At 36.1% G+C, this 23,546-nt stretch overlaps 1 protein-coding gene across 1 annotated transcript in view; it reads left to right on the top strand.

Annotated features, from left to right (window-relative positions):
* LOC103589677 (zinc finger protein 407-like) overlaps positions 1–23,546 on the top strand; it is a 344,176-nt gene that overhangs the window by 67,590 nt on the left and 253,040 nt on the right. The window lies entirely within an intron of this gene.

The raw sequence follows: 23,546 nt of genomic DNA, 5'->3' as shown, positions 1-23,546 counted from the left end.
CAGAATCGTTTCAAAAAATAAAACATTTTATTTTTCTTGTTAAAAGATGTAATCAACATATATAATTATGAAGAATAAAGAAAATAGAATCACAAATCTCATCACTTAAAGACAGTCACTGTTAGCTTTCTATAATGTCCCTCAATGGGAACATCTCTCCATTCTCATGTATATGTATAAATACAGGTATTTAATTATACTATTTACATATAGTTATGTCTAATGTTTTGCAACTTAGTTTATCTAGTCCATATGTACTAGATAGTACATGAGTACTATTCCATGTAACTTTATAAATACAGATTTATAATTTTAATGGCCTTTAATCTATTGTTTATATGTATCATAATGTTACTAGGTAATGGGAATATATAACATTTCTAAGTTTTTACTGTGTAGACAATGCTATGTATAAATCTTTTCCAAGTTATTATTTTCCTAATATAAATCCTGCAGTAGGAACTGTTGTGGAAAAGGAATTTGATCAGTTTTCTACTTCATGGTCCTACTAACAATGCATGTATGTTTATTGTATGTATTGGAGGGAGTGGGAAGAATGCTAATTTTATATTAAAATTAGTCCTTATTTTATGCAGCAAAATTTTTTAAAAAGTAAGATTTCAAAGAAATTTCTAATTTGCTTCAGGTCAGTTCTAGGATTCTTCTTTTACTCATTGCCTCTTCCTTTTTGTTAACAGTGCTGTGATGGAAAATTCTGTGAAATGTTCTGGGTGTTTGAAATATCAAATAGTGATTATCCAGTGGAAGAAAAAAATAATACTTAATGTATTAACTATAGATTGAATATTTTTACATTTACTAGTTTTAATGTGTACATGTTTTATTGAACTTGATGTTTCAGGAAAACTTTAATAATTAAGTTTGTGATAAATTGTCAAGTAAAGATTAATGATAAATATGGCAGTCTTTGTTCTAACAAAAGCTAGTTATCAGCCACATGATGGTAGAAAAGTTTTCTTTTTTTACTTTCCATTGTATAGGAGTTCTAAAGTATTTCAGACCATATAGAATTCAACAATCCCCAATTTGTAATGGATATGATAATACATTCCTTTAAAAAAAAATTAGATTGAGACTTTTTTGAACACTTTGTGGGCGTAGCCAGTGAGAACTAGGTCCAACGTTACCACCTTATAGTTATTAGCCAGTTTTGTTACCTGTAAAAAGTCAAGTGAAAGCTTTATCATCCCCTTCCTCCCATGCTCTTGTGGGGAGGGTTGGAGGACAGTGGTCAGCACTGTGGTTGCTGTGGGTTCCTTCTTACTGGCAGTTTCACCCCTAATGGGGATACCCCTCTTCACCCAGCCCTCTGGCTCATAGATATGCTGCTGCCCAACCATCCTCTCCTAAGTGGAGAGACCTTGGACACTTTCCATGTCCTGAGAAAGAGGACTTGCTGATCAGCAGGCATCTACCATACATCTATGGGATTTTTCTTTATAAAGAACTGAAAATGGCAAAATTCATTTTGCATTAAGGATGAATAGTGTTTACTTTTGGGAGAAAAGAATTTCCCTGGTATGTATTAATAGTATTTAAGTTGAATTTCTGAAATACTTTATGTGGTTTCTTTTAGCTCTTACTAGATTTTGTTAGAAAATTTAAAGAGAGTGATTTTAAAGAATGGGCCATTCTTACCAGAAACTTACTATGAGCTTGTTCTGATTCCACAAAAAGAAAGTTTGGTATTTCTACTTTTGTCATATTTGTATATTTTAAGAACCAGGGAAGCTGTGTTGTGTTACCTTGAGTCTGTGTGTCAGCCGTGAATGACAGAGATAATATGGTTTTTATCAATATTAATACTTACTGGGGCACAGTTTCAAAAAGGTCAGGAATGACGGAGCAAAAAATTTTCAAGAGAATGCTTTATAACGTGCTTTGAAAACATGAGGCAATTTAACAAACGATTGTCCTTGGCTGCAGAGTAAAGGTTGCATATCGAAAGCTCAGTACACTGCCAAGAATACAGAATAACAGGAATGCGCTGGTGCTGCTACAGTCGAAAGTCTTTGTGAGCACTGTTAACAACTGATGAACCTGAAGTGGGAAGACCGGCTGAAGACTTCAGCTGAAGTTGGACGTATTTCATTGTCTTTTTTTTCTTTTATGTGGAGAGTACTTCTTTGCACACTTGGATTCTTTGTAAATCATTACACATTTGTAGATCCGTTTATTGATTTTCTAAGGGGAACTGTTACTTTAAAAACTAGGTACTAAGTTTTATAAAATTACCATCACCAGTGAGTTTTTTAAAAAGTCTTAGTATTTCAGGTTTGGCCTTTTTTTTTTTTTTTTAAAGCTGACATCCAGTCATAGTTTCAGTATGCATGCCATGTGACAAATGCATAGCATTATTAGGAAAGAGCATATTAATTAATGTAATTAACACGTGACTTTAGAAGACTTAGATTAATCAGCATGTGACTCTTGGTGATTTGTATCCTTGTGGGAATTTTTTGCCACCAGATGCAAATACCAGGCTAAAAATATTGCTTTGTTTGTACATGGAGAGAATATTCATCACAGTAGTACTGTACATCTAAGAAAACAGAAAGTAATTAAAATGTTGATTACTATAGTAAATCTCTAAAGTGTTTGATTATTTGTGTTTCATATGTGCTCACATTTCTAAGAAGTTAGCTTTTGCACAGCAACCTACCATGATTATCTGATATCCTCCGGAAGGTTAGCTGAGTTGTTTCCTATATTACTTAGGAAAAAATTTCTTTTTACAATTGAAAATGTCAGCATCAATTTAAAGTAACACTAAGCATGTGCTTGCTTTCTGAATATTATCCTCCTCCCCCTCCCCTCCAACCACCCTGCCGAGGATCTGGCTGTGACAGTTTGATTAGATCATCAATCCTCACTGTTAACAGCACTTTTCCTGAACACCTGGGCTGCAGGGTCACATCTGAATTCAGCTACCGTTGTTTCAGTGACCCGACATGCATTCACCATAGCAATTTACATTATGTGCACAAATTAAAAGTTACCTTATAACAACAGTTTACTTTAAAAAATGACCTCTTTTCCCCCCTGTGTTAAAGTTCTGTTATGTTATAGGAGGTACATTTTTGTATGATGAAAGACTATTTTAAAACATAGTCACCTGCCATCATGAAAGTAATTCTTTTTTCTTTTTACTTAGGCTCTTAGATCAGAATTTCTCATTTTTATAATGAAAATAATCTTGTCTTTCATCTTCTTGTGCAATTTAATAATCTGCTTTGATAGCATTTTAAAATTTGATTACATTTTTACCAGATTTAAGCCTAAATAAATAATTAAATTTGTCATATATTGCTGAAAATCTTTCTGCTTTTCCTCCTAAATTCTCCACTTGAACTGTCACAGTGGTCTGATTTATACTTTTCTATTTATAGTTGTAGTGATAGAGATAAATATCTACTTACATTTTCAATACAAATTGTTTAGTAGCAGACTGCAACATAAGCATACTGTTAAATCTGGCATTATCGGATTTTTTGATATCCTAATTATCTTTTGTTTTCCCCACAACTTTTTATTTTTATAATGAGGGGAGAAGAAATCTAAAAATTTTATCATGAAAATTTATGATTGTTTAGAGTAGAGACCTGATTTCTGTTGCTCATCCCAAGTTTTCCTATTGATGTCTGAGCATTGTGAGGTAGAAATGAAAACACTCCCTTAGAGAATGTCTCTACCTAATACAGCTAGAGACGAGGAAGAATCAGTGTAAATTGTATTTGTTATTTTAGCTGGAACTTATTGTTGTTTTTAAGTTTTTAATTTTTATTTTAACATCAATTTGAGCATTGTGCAAGCAAATCAAGGGTTGTGGTGTTTTTGTGAGAAAATAGTGATATTCCTACTTGATTTCTCAACTTTTTTACTATTTCATTCTCTCTTGTTTAATGGAAGACCATGTGGGTGTATACATTACAAAGACTTTCTTATTTCTAATATACTGGGTTTTTTTGTTTGTTTTCTTTTGTATTTTTCTACTGAGGTAAATCTTTTTGAATCATCAGAAATTTTTATCCTGATTTTTAAATTACATGTTCATGTTTACCTAGGACATGGGAGCATATTTTTAAATAATACTAAATATTCATAAGATTATTCTTTCTAGAACTCAAAGCCAACATGTGTGCACTTAGGTTTTCTGCACCATGCTAGAGCAGTGACTGAACAATGGTCTAGTGTAACCAAAGGCATGTACTCTACATCCTAGTTAAACTGCATCTCTTACTTTGGACTACTTATGTTTTCATTATCATGGCCAGTGTTCATAACCAAAGTCTTTATCATATCTTGGAATGTCTGTGACAATTGTAAACTCTTAAGCCTTTGACAGTGGCACACTGTGATATGTTAGAAGCTTCATTTGATTAATAACCAATTACCCTAGTTTTAATTCAGCCTTGTCTGTATACAGCTGTGTAACCTCGTTTAAGTTACTTTAAATCTCTGTTTTAGTCTGTGTCTTTCTTGTAGAAAGAAAGCTGGAGCTGGGGTTAGAGGACCTGAGTTCCAGCTTTTTCCCTAAGTAGCTTTATTTTCTTGGACAAATATCTTTGACTCTTTTAGTCTTAGTTCATACCTGTAAAGCTGATATGATAAAATGTAGACTGCTGTGAGGATCAAATAAGATAACAAATGAAAAGTACTGTTAGGGAAATAAAACAACAATATGTCATAATGGATGAAATTCCTAGCACAGGATTATTAAAATCGAGCACCTAAATTTTTGTTCCATCACTCATTTTATTAACTGTTGCAATTTGACCAAGTTCATTAACCTCTGAAACTCAGTTTACTCAACTAAAAATATGGAAAGTAACTCTTTTCTCATAAAATTCTCCTAAGGGGTATATTAAATAAGATTACTATCGTCTAGATATCTAGCAGGTATTCTATAACTGCAAGTCACATTTATGTCCAGCATAAAAATTTTCTGAGGCTCGGACTGGTTTTAAGTTCTGGGAATAGAGTTGTGAGCAAGATAAATGCTCTATGGAGCTTCCATTCTCATGGAGGAGTCAGAAAATAAGGGAAGGAAGTGAATGAGCACATAAACAATGTTAGAAAGCAGTAAGTGGTGTGGAGATGACGTTGGGTAAAGGGATGGGAAGTGGCAGGCGAGCAAGAGGGTAGTGATTTTAGATACACTGCTCAGGGAGGGTAACTCTGAAGCATTTAAAAAAACTTTTTATTTGGGATAATTGTAGACTCACATACAGTTGTAAGAAATAGTACAGAGAGAGCCCATGTATTATGGAGGCATTTTGAGTAGAAACCTGAATGATGAGAAAGGACATATCAAAGAGTATTCTAGGTGGGGGGAATTAGAAAGTGCAAAGATTTTGAAGTAGGAACCACACGGGCTATCTTTGATTTACTTAAGTAGGGTCACTATGGCTGTAATATACACAGAGAGGCAAGTGTTTTAAGAAGACATTAGAAGCAGCCAAATCACGCAGGGTCCTGAGAGTCCTGGTGAGGGGCTTGTCTTCTTTGTGCCATGGATATTCATGGGAAGATTTTAATAGGGCACATGACACTTTGAAGCATTATACTAGTTGCACTGTAGAGTGGTGCTCAAGATCCTGCTGCAATAATTTTTCAAAATTCTGTTCCTGACCTCCACCTACCCCCAACATTTTTAAGTTGGCACCTAATCATTTTCATCCTAAGTCTAAACAGTTGGACAGGAAATAATTTCTAGTGTAAAAATTAATATATAAAATAATACTTGTGCCACTTAAAAAATGTATCCAAATAAGCTCTTCTCTAACTCAGAAAATTTATCGTTACTTTTCTTCTTCAATTCATATATTTCTTTCATTTCCCGCACAGTTTTATTTTATGGTATTTATATGTGAAAATATTTTAATGATTGTCCTGTTATTTCTGGGTAACTGTATGTCTATATATATAATTGTATATATATACACAACGCACATTGATATAATATTTTTTATTTTGTAATATCTGTCCATAAAGTGCTAAGTGTTGAAAATGTCTAGAAAGGATTATCATTATAATTAGTATTAATACACAGTTGTGTGAAATAACAAAACCTATAAAATTTGATAATTATTAAACATAAAATGTATGATGTCATTGGAATTGCATCTCTTATTGAGATGGAGATAATTTTTAAAATTTTAATTCTTGTGCCCATTGATTAAGATATTTATTACTAGAATGATATGAAGTCTGGAAAGAAGTAGTAAACACAAATGATATTGAGATATTGTAATTCAGGGCTTATAAATGGAATTCTAATTATTATAAGGTATATTATTTATATATTACATATGTTAATGTATTTTTCATATTATGTCATTATGGTAGAATCAATTATATTTTTTAGACTTAAAATCTAAGTTTAAAGAGTACATGGTAGGAAAGGTAGTAAATGAGTACATGGTAGAAATGTGATATTGGTTGCCTCGGATAGAGTGTCCCCCCAAAACTTGATCCCTATTGTGACAGTGTTAAGAGGGTGGGCAATCCTATTATGGTAATTGAAAGGTGTGGCCTTGAAGAAGTGATTAGATTGTAGGACCATGCCCTAGTAATGGATTAAAAATGGTGGTTAAGGGTGTGGTTTGGAGGGCTTTCAAAGGAGAGTGAATGAGGAGGTTAGTCTCTCTCTCTCTGCTCCACCATTTTTGCAATGTGATACCCTGCCGTTACTGTTGCCACCCCCAAAACCACCACCAGATATGTTCCTTGCACTTTGGACTTCCCAGCTTCAGAAAGTCTGAGCAATAGCTTTCGTTTTCTTTATAAATTACCCAGTTCTGTGTATTTTGTCAAAAGCAAAATTTTCTTCTGTGCGAAGAAAATGTAGAACTCACCTCTTCCTCCTTGAGCTCACAAAAAGTGTGCAGCTGTGAACCATGGATGAATGAAAGTGCTTTTTTCCTGACTCTCAACAGTACAATTGCATATAGGGTGTGTGGTATAACAAATTGCTTCCCACGGTTCTCTGAAAAAGCAATGATAACAAAAAGTTGAGTAATCCCACTCTTAGATAAGGCATGATGCTTCTTCCTGAGTGAAATGAGGTTCTACTCTCTTCAGTGTTTCTTACCTATTCTCTTTTATATTGCTCTCAGAAGTGACATGCTTCATTGATAATTGAGATGAATGAGGCGAGACTTTTAAGTGAAAATTGTTATTACTCTATCGTGTCTGCAATATACCTGAATTTAGGACATCTGAAGTTAGGCCAGGGGCCCCATGTCTAATGTCATGCTTCTCTCTTGATAGAAATATGTATGAGCAAGCAAAGACTGAAATCTCTACCCCAGGCTGAAGGCAACTTGATTTTAAAAAGGTTTTTCTAATAATGATAGTTTCTTTGGTGTCCCAGTGGTTTTTAACACTTGGATGCTCCAGTGGTTTTTACCACTTTGGTGTGTGAGAAGAATGCCTTTCTTTTGTTAAATTTCAGTTAGGGTGTGATTTATAACAAATCATTTCCCAGGATTCTTTAAAGAAATAAAAAGGAATTATGAAATAACTAGGGGATGTGGGTAGTGAGAACTGGCATGTGGTTCTACTTCAAGAGCATTCTTAGGCTTTTCAATAAAATGAAAGAGTGTAAATGGAGCGAGGGATCAGGAATTGGTAACTTTATGCGATCTGTGTTCATGTATCCTTTGAAAGTATCCATGTATCCTCAGAGTGTCTGGAGGTCAGTGAGCCTGAAGGGCACGGCATGAAGAAAGAATGAAAGGAGAGACGATGGTGGTTTGGACACAGTGGTCAGGTTTGCGATGAAGCCACAGGTGATGGCACTTGTTGAAGGATTGATTGTATGTGAGGTATGAGTGAAAGAGAGGAATCGTGAATGGAATCACCTGAATGAATGATCGTGCCAGTGACTGAGATGGAGACGACTGTGAGAGGAGCACATTTTGAGCTGTCTTTGGGAATCAAGAGATTGATTTGAAATACTATCAGGTATTCAGGTGGAGATATTGAATGGGAGGTTGTATGTATAATTCTAGAACTGAAGGCAGAGGCCAGGTCTGAGGGTCGAGGTATCTAAATCACTGAAACTGTAGTAGGGAAGAGAGAAGGACAAGGACCAAGCTGTGGGTAGTCCATTTAGAGGTCAGGAAGATGAAAAAGATGCTGCAGTGTACTTGTAAGGGAAAACAGTGTGTGTGGATATCTCAAAGCTAAGTAACAAAAGTGCTTCAAGGAAGGATTTCTTATTTGGATTAAAATATTGGTAACATCAGGACACAGAATTAGGTATTTAAAATCTTACTAAATTCTAATTTCATTTTATTGAACTGGATGAAATTTGAGATTCCATTTGTTTTCCTAGCCCTAGGATTGTGTAATATCAGACCTCAAGATTGCACCTAGGCCTTGGCCCCAGGCTTTGTTAATCAGTGCTTTTTTGCTAATGGTGATGATAGAAGAAATCAGTGGGTCTCCTCACTTGTGACTGGCCTCTATATTGTCAAAACTGTCCCCAGAACAGGTTTACCAGCTCCAGTTCCATTTTATTTTTCCTCATGTGAGTTATTACAGGTGAGTCCATGCTGACATCATCCTTACTGTCATTCTCTTATGTGTAATCTAACGAGGCGTTCATGATGACAGATGTCTTGAGTGCCGTGGCACCACATGATTGCCAAAGGACTTCTTTGGTGCTGTCTTTTGTGATTCTCCCAGCAAGAGTTATTTTTTTAATTTTTCCTAAAAACACATTTTTATATGTTTATGGTTTTGAGGTAGGTTTATATATGAGAGGCTTTTATTCCATGATTTATTCTGTTTCTACTTTAATATTTTTAAAATGTGATAATTTTATGGTTGGCATTTTGCACATCATAAAATTTTATAGTTACTCGTTTGTAAATTTGCTGGTTCTGGTATGTTGTTTGTGTTCTTTCTTTTGAGATATTGATGAAACTGTTTCATAGTTATTTTCTTGTTTTATATTTTATTTAAAGACCAAAGATGATGCAGTTTTTTTTTTTATTAGTGATCTCACTACTTGTTAAACTGAATGGCCATCTTAGAATTCATTAGGATTATGCTGTGAAATTCACGAGTGTTTTAAGGCTGAGTAGCATTATACAGTTATAGCCTGTGCTTAGTCTTAAGCTGTTAGCAGATAGAGAAAGAAGTAAATAATGTGATGTGGTCAAATGCCATGTTTAATTTATGAGTATATCATTGGTTGGATCAGGCAAGTATAGTTTGGTTTTATTTTATCCTACTTGTTTTCATTTTAACTTCTTAACTTTATTCTCTGTTACCCGTATTTTGAGGTTCCCTTTGTGTGTTGATTCAGTTATTTTTTTCTTTATTTCATTGCTTTAATCTTTGCAGATTATTCTCTTAACTTTCTTTTAGGAAACCTCTGTCATTTTACCAGTGTTCTTGTTTCTTTCTCTGTGAACGAAGCCTCATAGCAGAGAATTTCAGAGCGTAACCATTGCTGCAGACAGCTCTCGATGTGTGTTTTAGCTCTGCCACTTAGGAACTGTGAGACCTTTGGCAAGTAGCTCAGAGTGTCTTGTGTGTGAAAAGAAGTAATAATAATATTTATCTCAGAAGGCTGTGAAATGTAACTGAGATATAAATTTTCTAATACATAGAGAACTACTTAATAAAATGCCTATAAGACTTCTTTAGTCTGATTCAAATAAACCATTTTAAATCCAGTCTTTCTCTATACTCTGATAGAACAGCCAGAATTTGGTTTTCCAACATTTTTTTTTTTTCCTTTCTAGATAACCTATTGTTGTTCCTTGGAAGAATGTCTCTTCCCTTCACCCTGCTGCTTCTATGATTTTCTTTTTGTCTTTGGTTATTAACATTTTGATATAATTGGGGGTGTGTGTATGTGTGTGTGTTCTGCTGTGAGGTTTGATGCAATTCTTTTATGTGGGGGTTGATATCTTTCCTCAGTTTTGGAACTTCCTGGACATTACTTCTTTAGATTCTGCTTCTGTCTGTCTCCCTCTTTTTCAGGGACTTCTAGTACCTTCGTCATTGGCCTTTATATGGATCCCACATGTCTCTTATGCTGTGACCTGTTCTTTCCCTGCTTTCTTCTCCTTAGTTGTCAGTTTCAACATTTTCTATTGACTGTCCTTTTCTATGTCTACTTGTCTTTTAAGCCATCCAGCAAATCCTCAATGAAGGATATTTTAGTTTTTTAGTTCTAGAATGTTCACCTGAGTTTTTCACATAGATTGAAAATTTCTGTTGCAGATCTGCATTTTTTAATCCATTCTTGTCCCTCTTTTTATCTGTTTTCTTTCACATGATGATCATAGTTATTTCAGTCTTTAGTTATTTTTGCCCTGAATTATTGATTTCATTTTTTTGGCTGTCTACATGTCTGGTAATTTCTTGGTTGTATGCTTGATGTGGTGTGTTAAAAACATAGAGGCCCAGATCATATCATCTAACCAGGAAGATGGCCCACTCTCTCACTTAGACAGAAAAGGTGAGAGTGGTATTTCATCCAACAAGGGGTTGAGCTGCATGGGGGCTGGCTTGCAGTTTTAGTAAGACTCAGTCCCCCTATGGTTTATCCCTGTTTTTTTTTTTTTTTTTTAAACATCCTGTGTTCTTGATCGAGCTCAGACATGTGGGCATGGCCCCTTTCTCCTCAGCCCTGGAGACTGCACAAAGTCTACTTGTGCCCTGTAGAGACTTTTGACTTAGTTCTTTAGGCTCGCACCCCATGCACCTTTAATGTCTGGCAGATCTCTTGAGGGTCGGACTGTGTTTGTGACAGGTCCTGTCTCTCTAACAGAGCTTTGTCTCCTCAGTGCTATGAGACCATAGAAAACATTACAGTCCTGTCCCCTCTGCACCCTCACCATGCCCAAGCCAATGTCCTGGGAAGATCAGCCTTGAATCTGGGTTCCTCTAGTTTCCATTCTGTTACATCAGCCCTGTGTGAAGGCCAGTATTTCTGCTCTTTTTCTTTTACCTCAGTGGAGCCCCTTGGCCTGGGTCAAGCTTGATGTGTAGCTTAGGTGGGATTGCCAAGTGACCTGGGGGAGAAAGTGGCCATTTGTCATTAGCTTAGCTTGGAGGGGCTCTTTCCTCTAGTTCATCTAGTTCATTCAGTTCTGGTAGCTCCCACAGCTTCCTTGATATCTTTAAGAGCATGGTTGTCGTAATTAATCCTGCCTGTTATGGTCATTGCTATGAGGGGGCTTTGGCTTGCGCCATCTGTATATCCTATAAGGAAGTGGAAGTCCCTAATTGTGTAGAAAACTTAGAAATTATGATTTGTTAATAAATCTTTAAAATAGTATGAAAAAATTCTTAGTAACTGAATGGTGGAAAAAGTGATGCAAGCGGCAGGTGGACATTAGCGGCTGTTTGCATTAGATGTGTAGCTCCCAGTCTTCACTCTGCAGTGCTGAAATCGTGTTTTAGTAGCATTGATAAAAATGTATATGGCAAATTATACCCTTTGTTTTTTCAATGATTGATATCAATTTGAAGTGATCCTAAAGTGTGTTTATTTGAAATGTTTTTAATGACTGATTTAAATGTAAAATTCCCAGTGAAGTAGTAAGTAGTTCAATTTGTTGAAGGACAGTCCATAAGATTTTGTCCTTTGACACAGTTTTCAGTACCCTGATTGCATTGTGGATGATATTTTACAAACAGAGCAAACTATTTTTATTATGAAGGCAAAGGATTAAGAAGTAGTTAAAAAAAAAAAGATCTTTTTTATACCCTTTAAAAAAAAAAATATGGTCTGATAACATAAATAATTGTTGATTATACAATTTAGCGAACATTTTGGTTTTATTCATATGTATTTGTTAGAGAGATTTAAGTGACTCATCAGTGGTTCCCATAGCACTTTTTCTGCTTTATAAAATTTAACTTTAATGAATTCATTATGTTAAAGTAGATATCCTTTTTAAATATATAGTAAATTTTACTGATATCATTGGAAAAAATCAAAACATTATATTATATAATTACCTTGGCTAATTAGTTTTTTATTTCAGAAATCATGTTCATATTATAAAATTAAAGAAATAAAATACCACAGCTAAAAGTATGACATTCTAAATTGTACTCTTAAAACTTTTAAACAATAAATGGATTGTAAAAATCAGAATGTTTTCTATTAATTCCGTATTTACAAACTTTTCTGTTATAATATGTAATTTTATTTTTAAAAGTTAGATATTATTGTCTACATTTGCTTTGTTTTAGTATTTTTCCAGCATTTTCTTACGAAAATTTTAAACATACAAATAGGTTAAAGTACGGCACAGGCTCCTATGTCCTGGCCACATGGGGTCAACTGCTTGTGGCATTTGTCATGCTTACTTTTGTCCTATCTTCTCTATGGTATTCCTTCCCGGACCTCCACTTGGAAACCAGTATTTTGGGGGGTATATCTTTCTGTTTTTGTCTAACAAAAGCAAATACAAAATAAATTGTATTTTGAGGTTTCAAAAAGGTAACAAACTTTTTTCACAATACTAATCGAACAATTGTTGAATACCATTGATTTTCATTATTATTAATGCCCTTTAGAGAAGAGATTCATAAGAAACGTGTCTAAGTTCAAACAGTTAGCAAGTATTGGGATCAAGATTTGAAGTAAGTAGGACTATGTCCAGAGCCTGTGTGTTTATCCTCTTACTGCCTAGTGATGCACATAACTGAGCCTATTTCTTATTTCAACCCCTCCCTGTGAATTCATGATATGACCTTAATATTTTATGTCCTTTCTACTTCATTGTGTTGATAGGTTATTACTGCAGAAATATAACTCTTTGATTATATTGCTTTCTTACTCCACAAACAAAATAAAACAATAGTGTTCTGTGCCTCCCAGTGACGTTTTGGAGCTCTCTATATGTTGTTCCAGTCTCTGGTCATGATGTATCCTAATATGGATTATGTTTACTTCTTCCACACAATTTCTTTGGACTTAGGACATGAACATTATTATACTGATGGATGTGCAAATTCTTGATTGGAAGGGATGTGAGGGTACTTCAGAAAGTTTGTGGAAAAATAGAATTGAAAAATAACAGGAATTTTCCGTGAACTTTTTGAAGTATCCTCACAGAGCGTACTGGAAACTTGTACAAAAGGGCAATCATGGATTTGTTGGTATTCTGCCATTTCTTGATCTAACCAACAAGAGAAAATTCCTTGCTTCTAGGTAATTATTGTATTATGATAGGGTTACTTTGGCTGATGTTGAGTTTGAGGTGGAAAATTAAATGGTTCACCTACTGATTCAACTCTCTATACAGTTCATTTTCTGAAGGAGCCAAATGGAATTTTCTTTCTGCAGTTGAGATTTCATTAATTAAGAGAGCTTTTGTTTGTGGACATAACAGCCGGAAAGATCTCTCAGGTCAATAGCACCCTCTGTCATGTCTTTACTTACTTTGTCAGCTGTTTCTGGTCCAGTTTGTCAGAAGAAATTGGGACTTCCCTGAGGAAGAAATTCTCTTTCTACAATGCACTTAAGAAACTTTCTAAATGGTTGTGATTCTTAATCTTGACCTTGTTACTAATTAGGCATCTCTTAGCTCATAATGTCACATTATAGTTGTTATTTTGTTTGTTTGGTGGCTTTGATTTATTTAAATCTAGAATTTGGCATTTTATTTGTATTTTTATCTAAATAGTGATGCAATAAGATATGGCATTTGTCATGTAAATTTTTTATATCCGAAAATTTGATAAGCAGAGTATTATTCTAATAAATACTTAATCTTTATAAACTGCTGAACCATTTTAACATGCAGATATTTTAATGGTTTTGACTTTTAAGTAATGTTTGTGTCAGTAAAGATACTAGCTTATTATAAAATTGGGGATATAACTTATGTACTAGATAATAAATAAGGAATTATTTCCTATAGGTATTTATCCCATGGTATCCCTTTTCCTTATCTCTGTTCAGTTTACTAAGGACCTCACTGATTCCCTCATATGTCTGTGTGCTAAAAATCTATATCTAAATAAAATCTTGTTATTTTATGTTAATTATTATTAGACTTGCTTTTTCCTTGATCCGAAGGTTTTATATGCTCAGATACTTCAGCGAATATTCTGAACTCAGGCTGTGGAGTTCTCATTGTGGGTGATACCTGGTCAGCTTAGTTGGTACTTAGGATCATGGCTCACGTCAATGGATCATGCTGTTTTTTTTTGTTTGTTTGTTTGTTTTTTTGTCTTTTTCCGTGTCCGGCAACAGATCGCAACCCTCAGTGTTGCCCCCGTACCGGACTGGGGACGGTCAGCTTAGTTGGTACTTAGGATCATGGCTCACGTCAATGGATCATGCTGTTTTTTTTTGTTTGTTTGTTTGTTTTTTTGTCTTTTTCCGTGTCCGGCAACAGATCGCAACCCTCAGTGTTGCCCCCGTACCGGACTGGGGACGGTCAGCTTAGTTGGTACTTAGGATCATGGCTCACGTCAATGGATCATGCTGTTTTTTTTTGTTTGTTTGTTTGTTTTTTTGTCTTTTTCCGTGTCCGGCAACAGATCGCAACCCTCAGTGTTGCCCCCGTACTGGACTGGGGACTGGCAACGGGATCGCAACCCTCGGTGTTGCTCCCGCGCCTCGCTCAGCCAGTGAGCGGGAACCGGTCTGTATGTGGGATCCGAACCCTCGGGTGGGAGCACCGCCACGCTTCCCAAGTGGAGCACTATCCAGTGCACCACCGGGCCAGCCCCGATCATGCTGTTTTTATAGAAGAAACATATTACACGTAAACATCTTATGTCATTTGTTCTTTTGCAGTTTGGATTTCTGGTTAGTTTGGGCCAAGAGTTGCAGGGTATGAGCTTTGATGTCTTTTCTATAGCTCTGTTGTATTTTATAAGGTGTCTGAATGATGCCATGATACTAAACATATTAACAGTCCTTTTCTACTGTAGTTCCCCTTATTGTGGTAAAGTTTATATTCTTTATTCATGTTATACACAGCTCCCACACTTCCTCTTATTTGGTTTTTTGGTTGGTATTTGTCCCTAAAGATCACATCACCAGTCTTTAATTAATGTACAAATATACACATAAAAATATAGAAGTAAAAACAGGTAATTTTAACAATACTATTTTTATTTATAAGATACAAAATGCAAAGAGAATTGTGCGTTTTTTTTTTACCTCATGGCATTTAGTTATAAGTTAGCCTTAAAATTACTATGCCACTATTTAAAACATTTGTTTGTTTCTAAATAAATAAGTATTTGTTTATTAAGACCTGAGTATGTTCATAATCCTGTGAAGGTTGTTTTGGGCATATGAAGATACTTCACAGTATTAAATCCTCCAGAGAAGCCTACAGTGATGGATGGGAATTACTTTAATTGTGACCATGAAGTATTTTTTGCAGACCATTTTGAAGCCCATAATAGGTTCTGAAGTTACTCTGAATTTTAGAGATGTAAGATTTTGATCATCTAAGTCTAATGGCCAGTAGCTATCATATTTTGTGTTTTAATTGGACAGTTTATGTATTGACTCAAAATTTCATATACGAAATTTTGAAAGAAAATATACGTACAAAGAAAATATAGTAAGTAATAGTTTATCGAAGTGTACAGTAACCCAGCATCGAAATTTAAGATGACCTCAGGCGTCATCATATATGCAGTTTTGCATCCTGCACTTCTTGAGTTTGGTTAGTCAGACTGTGCCCACATTTGCCTTCTGGGTTAGGAATAGAAATCACAACTGGTGAAATAATGCTAACACACAAGAAAGCATTTGTCTTTCATGGTGCAGTGCCTTGCACAAACTGCGACTGGTCATCCATGGGTAAAGGTCTCCCACGCTTGATGTATCAAAATGGATTGTGCTTACAGGTAATGAAGTTGGGTATACACACTATGTTTTTTGTCATTTTAATTTTTATATCCTTCAGATATTGTACTATTTGTTTCTTATGTTGTACTTTACTTCTACATAATGCACACTTAGTATATATTTATTGAGTGAATTTTTGCTTATGCGTCTACACTGGCTACCTGAGGATTTGTTTTTAGGTTATCAAGAGAAGTTTCTTCACAATAATACTTTCCTTGTTTTAACTAAAATAAGCAAAGCTCTTTTTTGTACACAGATATATTTTAATTTAGCAGCTGCCTTCTTACATATATATATATATATATATATATTACATATATATATGTATATATTACATATATATATATATTTTATACATTGTGGCTAAATCAGAAATCCAAATGCACAGAGAAATACATGTATTTATGGCCCTCTCTGGGGGACTGAGGAATAGACTACATTTATTCATATGTGGCCCGTTTCCAATCCTGACAATCATTATTCAATATATTTCAATAATATAACTTTAAAACATATTTTTCATTGTATTTAACTGGTTCGAAGGCCATTGAACATGAAAAAAAATACTAAATGTGAATAAAGATTAAAGCATTTTAGCATGACTCTTGATAAGTCATAAAGGAAACAATTTCTCTTCCTCTATCTCCCCCCTGCCTTTCTTTGCTGAGACATGTCACAACTGGAACCATAGCTTGCTGTGACATGCCTTTCACTTCCCTGAGAGGTGGGACCATGTGTCAACAAACACTGAAGCCTCAACTGAAGTCCTACAGTTGTCGTGGTCACGTGTACAGAATTCTGGGCCTCTGTAAAAGTTCGTTATTGAAACTGTAGTATGTATAATATGGAAAGGGCCTACTAGAAGTTGCTGCTTATATTTGTATTTATATAAAACATATTCACACTATGTGTTTGTTATTATTGTTATTTGGTGTTCTTGGGGTGAATCTCAGTTATTCTAAGGTGATTTTTTTTCCCTATCCTACATAATTTTCATGAGCAAAATTCTACTTTACTTGAAAGGAAGTGTTAATTGTCTGTTCTAAGAGTCTTCTTCATTTTCAGACTATATCCTGTAGGTGATAGGATCTTTCTAATCCAAAGATATGGAAGTTTAACAGTATGGCTAAGAGGTTAATTTTATAACCATGCAAAGAAGCATCTTTCGTTTGTTCTGTTGTGTTTCCTGTAATACTCTAGTAATCTGACTTGTGGTTGCTTATAAGAACATTCATCTTCATTTCCTTACTCTCTTCTGTATCCATCCTTGGCAGGGGACAGTTGAGCAGACAGGATTGTGTAACTAGTCTTTCTCTGTTGTTGGTTTTGTTTGAGTTCTTATCAGATGCTTTTGTTATCTACTCCTGTTTGGGGAGCAATTGAAACATATTTTGGACAGTAGCACCAGTAGATCTACTTGGTGACATTCACTTGGTGTTGGTTGAATGATTCTGACATCCCAGTCACAAAGTGGGATAATGGGTGAATGTCCTGAGGACCAGCTTAGATATTATATAATGGAGACTTATCAAACGAGGGTGATTTAAAAAAAAAAAAAAAAATCAGTGTCTTTACATTACTCACTACCAGTATCAAATATTAAAATAACTTCTTAAGTATCTCTTTTCTGTTTATGAATTTAAATTTTGAGAGTTATCTCAGAAGTCTGTGACTCTAATGCTATCAGTTCTCCACAGAGGTTCCAAAACAGGAGAGCTCTCAAGTGCCTTGCTATGCTGAGATTCAAAGGTTAGAAATGAAGGATAAAATCCATGTTATTTTAAATTAGAGTGTAATCCAGTAAGCTTACCTTCTTTCTTATCTAGTATATTTGTTTTTACTTAATTTTCATTCCTGTAGAAAAGTGTAAGAAGAGGGTTCTGGTTTCAATCATGGGATTCTTCAGCAAGCATTTTTTCAGCATTGTGTGTCGATAACTGCTTAGTTCTAGCAATGCCGAATGAATAAGAGCTCAAGACCACTGAGCAGGCAGGGCACCGGAAGGGCTGTTGATCGCTTTGTGGTTAATCCGGTGATAGAGAGATGTACAGTGTGTTATGGCAACAGAGTGGAATGGAATCTAGCTTACTCCTAAAGGTGGCTTTCTTGACTAGATGTTTCCTAAAGGGTGATAGATGAATTCTAGCAATATTTAGTTGGCAGAACTGGTTGTAGAGTGATTATGGGGCATGAGGGAGAGTGGGGTATTAAGGATGCCCCCTGGGTTCTTGATATCATCAAATGGGTTCGTATTCCTGCCAGCAAATAATTATGATGCTGAAGTAAGTAGCTGCAGTGGTTTGTTCATTAGCGTCTAGCATAGTGCCTGGCATGCAGTGATGGTTCCATAGGTAATTGCTGAGTGACGATTGTGTGAATGAAAGAGTTGGTATTTAGAATAGGTATCAAAGGATGGTAGTGTAGGGTTTTACAAAATAAGAAAGAAGGGATGAAGACAAGGAAAACAATAGATGTAACCTTGGGAAGGGTTTTGTGCAAGTTAAGTAGAACTGATTTTCCAGTGTAAGGGAAGCAGTGGGAAGACAGAACTGGAAAGATTGTTTTTCAGGATTTCCCTGCGAGACACGGCAGCTTACCTGGAGCAACACAGAGTAAACAGGAGGTTTATCTGTGCCCAGCTAGAGCCGTGTTGGGGAATGGCAGGCAGAGGTATCCAGGGAGGTTTGAGCAGGTCCCGTAGGTATCTGTCAAGGAGTCCCATGATGTCTAATAGCCATTTGGGCCAGTGGAAGCACTGCAGACTTCAGAGAGTTATTCTTGTGTAGCCTTGCACTGGGGTGGGATCTGCTTCCAAGGGACCCAGACTATCAGTCACATGGTCATCACTTGTGGAATTAGACAACCCGTCACGAATGGCTCTCAGCCACTGTGAAAGGGTTCAGGGGCAGACAAAGTGTTGACTATTACTAGTGGAACATTCTATTTCAGTGCAAAGTTAAAAACTGGAGTGAACGGTGCTAAAGAGTGGTTAAGGACACTGCTGATCAACTACAGTTAGCCAGACCTCGTTAGGTAGTTTACATATGCTGTTTTATTCTACTCTTAACCAGACTCTGTATCTTGCCATGATAGGAATGTGACCGTTAGTAAAAAGTCATGTAGCTTTCGGTGGCAGTGTTTGACTTGGAACTGCAGTGTGTCTGGTCCTGGAGCTCTTGGTCTTTTCAGTCCTTCATGATGCCACATTAGGACCCCAGATGCCAGGTTAGTCTTAGCAGCAGAAGTCCACTACAGGAAATGTTGTTAGAACAGGGCATCATAGCCCAGGAAGTGAAAGTTGTGTTAAAAGAGACTAGATGATAGACTAGACTAGAGAGAGGAAATTAGATGATAATGCTGGTTGGTAGTAAGGTAACTATTTTTGAGGTCAGTAGAATAGGGAGAACCATGTTCTACAAAGTATGATTGTTAAGGCACGTGACAGCCTGCGGCACACTTCAAAGGTAGAAGGCTAGGAAGCTTACGAATGTATTTTCTTGATCCCAATATTTTTCAGAGATTGAGCCGGATGTAATATATTTCAGTTCAGTTTTTTTTTTTTTTTTTAAAGATGACCGGTAAGGGGATCTTAACCCTTGACTTGGTGTTGTCAGCACCACGCTCACCCAGTGAGCGAACCGGCCATCCCTATATGGGATCCGAACCCGTGGCCCTGGTGCTATCAGCACCGCACTCTCCTGAGTGAGCCACAGGCCGGCCCTTCAGTTCAGTTTTCAGTATCTTGTTTTTAGAAGAACTGTAAAACTTAAAGAAAGTTTTGGGGCCTGACCGGTTAGCTCAGTTAGTTAAAGCTCAGCCTTATAACACCAAAGTCACAGCAGTTCAGTTTTCAGTATCTTGTTTTTAGAAGAACTGTAAAACTTAAAGAAAGCTTTGGGGCCTGACCGGTTAGCTCAGTTAGTTAAAGCTCAGCCTTATAACACCAAAGTCACANCAGTTCAGTTTTCAGTATCTTGTTTTTAGAAGAACTGTAAAACTTAAAGAAAGCTTTGGGGCCTGACCGGTTAGCTCAGTTAGTTAAAGCTCAGCCTTATAACACCAAAGTCACAGGTTTGGATCCCCAAAGCAGCCAGCTGCCAAGAAAAAGAAAGAAAGAAAGAAAGGAAGTTTAGGTACTAGTGTTATTTTGAAAATTCTTTACTGAGAAGTTTTTTATTTTGTTTTTGAGGCACTGAGAAGCTATGCAGTATTTTTTAAAGAGTTTTGGAAATATATTTAGATAGTTAAAAAAAACTTGTTTGAGTTTTAGTAGGAGCAAAATGTGGGTGTCAGCATTATGTATTTGAAAGTGGGTATGCTAACAAGAAACTGAAATCTGCAGTGTCTAGCTAGGTGGTTGTAGTCGTGATCTTGTCAGGTTTTGCCTTTCTATTTTTTAAATGGGAGGGTTATAATGTATTGAACATTATATGATCATATGTTCTTAGTATCAGCTCTCATTCTAGTTTTCTGTATCTCTTACTTATATTAATGTATTTTCCAGTACCAACATGTAAAAAATTTTAAACAATTAAAATACTTAAAAATAATTAGAAAGTGTTAAGGACATGCCAAAGGATTGTTGCAGGAACCTAGTATGAAATGAGATGGTGACTGTAATTGGCACTAAGTTTAGCACATTGCTTCATGTCAGCAAGAGCACACATAATCACACAAAAATCTCTTGGGCTACAGAATTTTTATTTTCTGGGGTTGCATCTTATTCGAATACTCACAGAGACAACTTTTTCTTAGTGTTCAATACTAGAAGAAATGTATTACTTCGGTTTTTGTTATTAGGTTGCTTTACTTTTGCAGAGCTTACAAAGACTTTCTTCATTCGGCCATTTTTGGATGTAAGTTAAGGGAATAAAATAGCACTCAGTGAAGGCATTTCTCCAGGTCTATATCCTGGTAGGTCTAGGCATGTGGTTTTCTGGTTATATGGCAAATTTTAGAAAACCCGAAGCAGGAAGAGCTTCCCATGACCTTTAGCCCTGCTCACTTTTTCTTACTGCATTTCATTTCATTTATCTCAGTCATAATTTGTCAAGGTTATTGATAATGCTCTTTTCAAGGTTGATCTCTCAGGCAATTGGCTGAAGTGCTGAGTGTGTGCTGGTGTTTAAAGGAGTTCCATTTCCTTTAGAAACAGTAAGAGTAAGTTTTAAAAGTTAAGGGACTGTCTTTATTCTTCTGTGGATTGGGGAATGCCCGTTCCACATCAACGTCTGTTGTGTCTGTGGGGTTCGGATGGCATGAGGGACTGAGATGTTTATCAGTAATTTTAATATTTCCTGCCCAAACCAAGCATAGAATTTCTGCATCTGCTGGAATGTGCAATTTACCCTTATTGGTACTTAGTGTCCCAACTCCCCAAGCAGAGTTCCCTCAAGTAGAACAGAAAATTGTAAATACTGACACCGTGGGTGTAATGGCTTTGCAGTAAGCTGCGAGGTCCTCCATTACTGTCTTCATAAAGAAGTCACCATCTCTGTGCTGAGGAATGGGGCACACAAGGCCATTTCCAAACTCCCCGTATTCTGAAGAAAGTTTTTAGACTTTTTGTTTTGAATCAATTTCAAAATTATAGGAAACTTATGAGAATTATATAAAAGATTCCTTTGTGTTCTTTGTCCAGAGATCCCATTCAGGTTTCCTCCACCACAGTAGTTGCTTGTAGTGAAGGGGTCTGAGCCCAGTTGTCCTGTCTTCTTGAAATTATAGGAAACTTATGAGAATTATATAAAAGATTCCTTTGTGTTCTTTGTCCAGAGATCCCATTCAGATTTCCTCCACCACAGTAGTTGCTTGTAGTGAAGGGGTCTGAGCCCAGTTGTCCTGTCTTCTTTGCTCCCCTTCAGCCTGGTGCAGCTCTTCAGTCTGTCTTTGCCTTCTGTCATCTTGACATCCTGAAGATTAGAGGCCAGGCATTTTGTGAAATGTCCCTCCATTTGGGTTTTTCTGATGGTTCCTCATTATTGGAAAAAGGTTATACATTTCAACATTGGAAAGAATATATATTTTGTAGGAAAATACATTGAGATGGTGAAAAATTTTGTTTCTTTTTCTACTTTCATTTACCAGTTTTAGCATTCATTCATCTTTCTTACCTGAATTAATTATTACTGTGATGGTTGTCAAATGTATAATTTGATTTTTCCTTCTATATTTCTTTTCTCCCCATTATTTTTTCCATTAATTTGTTTACATTAGTTTGGACTCATGGTAGTCTGTGTTATTCATTGAATTATAATCCATTCCTATCGTTATTTCTTACTTCAGTTGTCCCAGATTTGGATCATGGGAGTCCCATCAAGCCGCCTCCCGTGTCCTTTTTACGTGTCTCCATCATTCTCTGAGCATTTCTAAATATATCTTTATATATTAAGAACTATGAGGTCACACTAGTACCACGAATTGCAGTTCTGATCCAACCACACATGGTTATATCTAGCTTTTTGCCTTCCATATTTATACCTTCTCTGATGAGGTGAAATCGGCCTTATATTTAATATGTTTGTTTATTTGTGTGATTACCCTGTAAATAGCTAACCTCAGGACTCATCCAGGTCGCCTTTCTGCTCCATTCCAGCACGTTCCTTTCCATTGCTCTATTGCCTTCCTGCCCTGCTCAGACATGCCAGGTAGATTTTTGGGTAACTAGGAGGACCAGAATGAGATTCTTCATACATTGATCTATTGACTTCTGGTTGGCTGATGATGAGGGGTACAGACACTGGTAGGTACCTACATATTCCTTACTGGCGACTTCAGGAGGGCCCAGGCAAGAGCAAAGGCCATCTTCTACTGCTTTCCTTTTTCTTGTTTTTCTCAGCCCAGTAAGCAATGCTGTGGGCTGGAAAACTTTCAGAACACTTGTTAGAAATCCTATTGTCTGACAAGGCTCTTACTCTGACCCAAATTTATATTCGAAGAGACCGCTGGAATTAATTAGTTGAAAAAGTACTCCCAAGTTGCTGAATGAGTAAAGTTCTTAGATGGAGTTATTTAGTTTGTCCATTAAAATACTGATGAATGTCTGCCAGAAGCATTCATTTATTTTTATCACAGCTGATGGGAATCTATTCTTTCCATCACTGTATAACTAGAAGGTTCTGATGATTCTGTGACACACCTGGTGTGAGCTAGAAAATCTATTTCAGTAACCTAAAATAGGAGCCATGTTTCTAATTTTCAAATATCTCATTTCACTATACGTTTTTTAAAGTTGTCTCTGTGCATATACTAATACAGTCTTTGTAATTAAACAGACCCAAATTTAAATCCTAGCTGTGACACGTACTAGCATTGTTATCTGTGGCAGCGTCTCTGATTCTCATGTTCCTAATCTGACAAATGGGTTAATTTTCATTGTTACCTCGTTGGATTGTGATGATTAAGTGAAGTAGTGAATATAAATTATCACCATAGAGCTTGACACATCAGTGCTAACTCTCCTCCTCCTCATCTGCGGCCGACAAGTCAGAAACAGGAGAAAGGGCCCCTGATACTGTGTCGGTTACATGGGGGACCTTGGGGCAGCAACTTAAAACCACATTTTCAAATTACATTTAATGACATGGGAAAATTCTTTTTTTTTTTTTTCTTCCTTTTTGTCTTTTTTCATGTCCAGCAACGGATCGCAACCCTCGGTGTTGCGCCC

The sequence above is a fragment of the Galeopterus variegatus genome, unplaced genomic scaffold (genome assembly GCF_000696425.1).
Source record: "Galeopterus variegatus unplaced genomic scaffold, G_variegatus-3.0.2 Scaffold712, whole genome shotgun sequence".
In the NCBI taxonomy this organism is placed as follows: Eukaryota; Metazoa; Chordata; class Mammalia; order Dermoptera; family Cynocephalidae; genus Galeopterus; species Galeopterus variegatus.
This window is presented reverse-complemented; position numbering and strand designations above follow the sequence as displayed.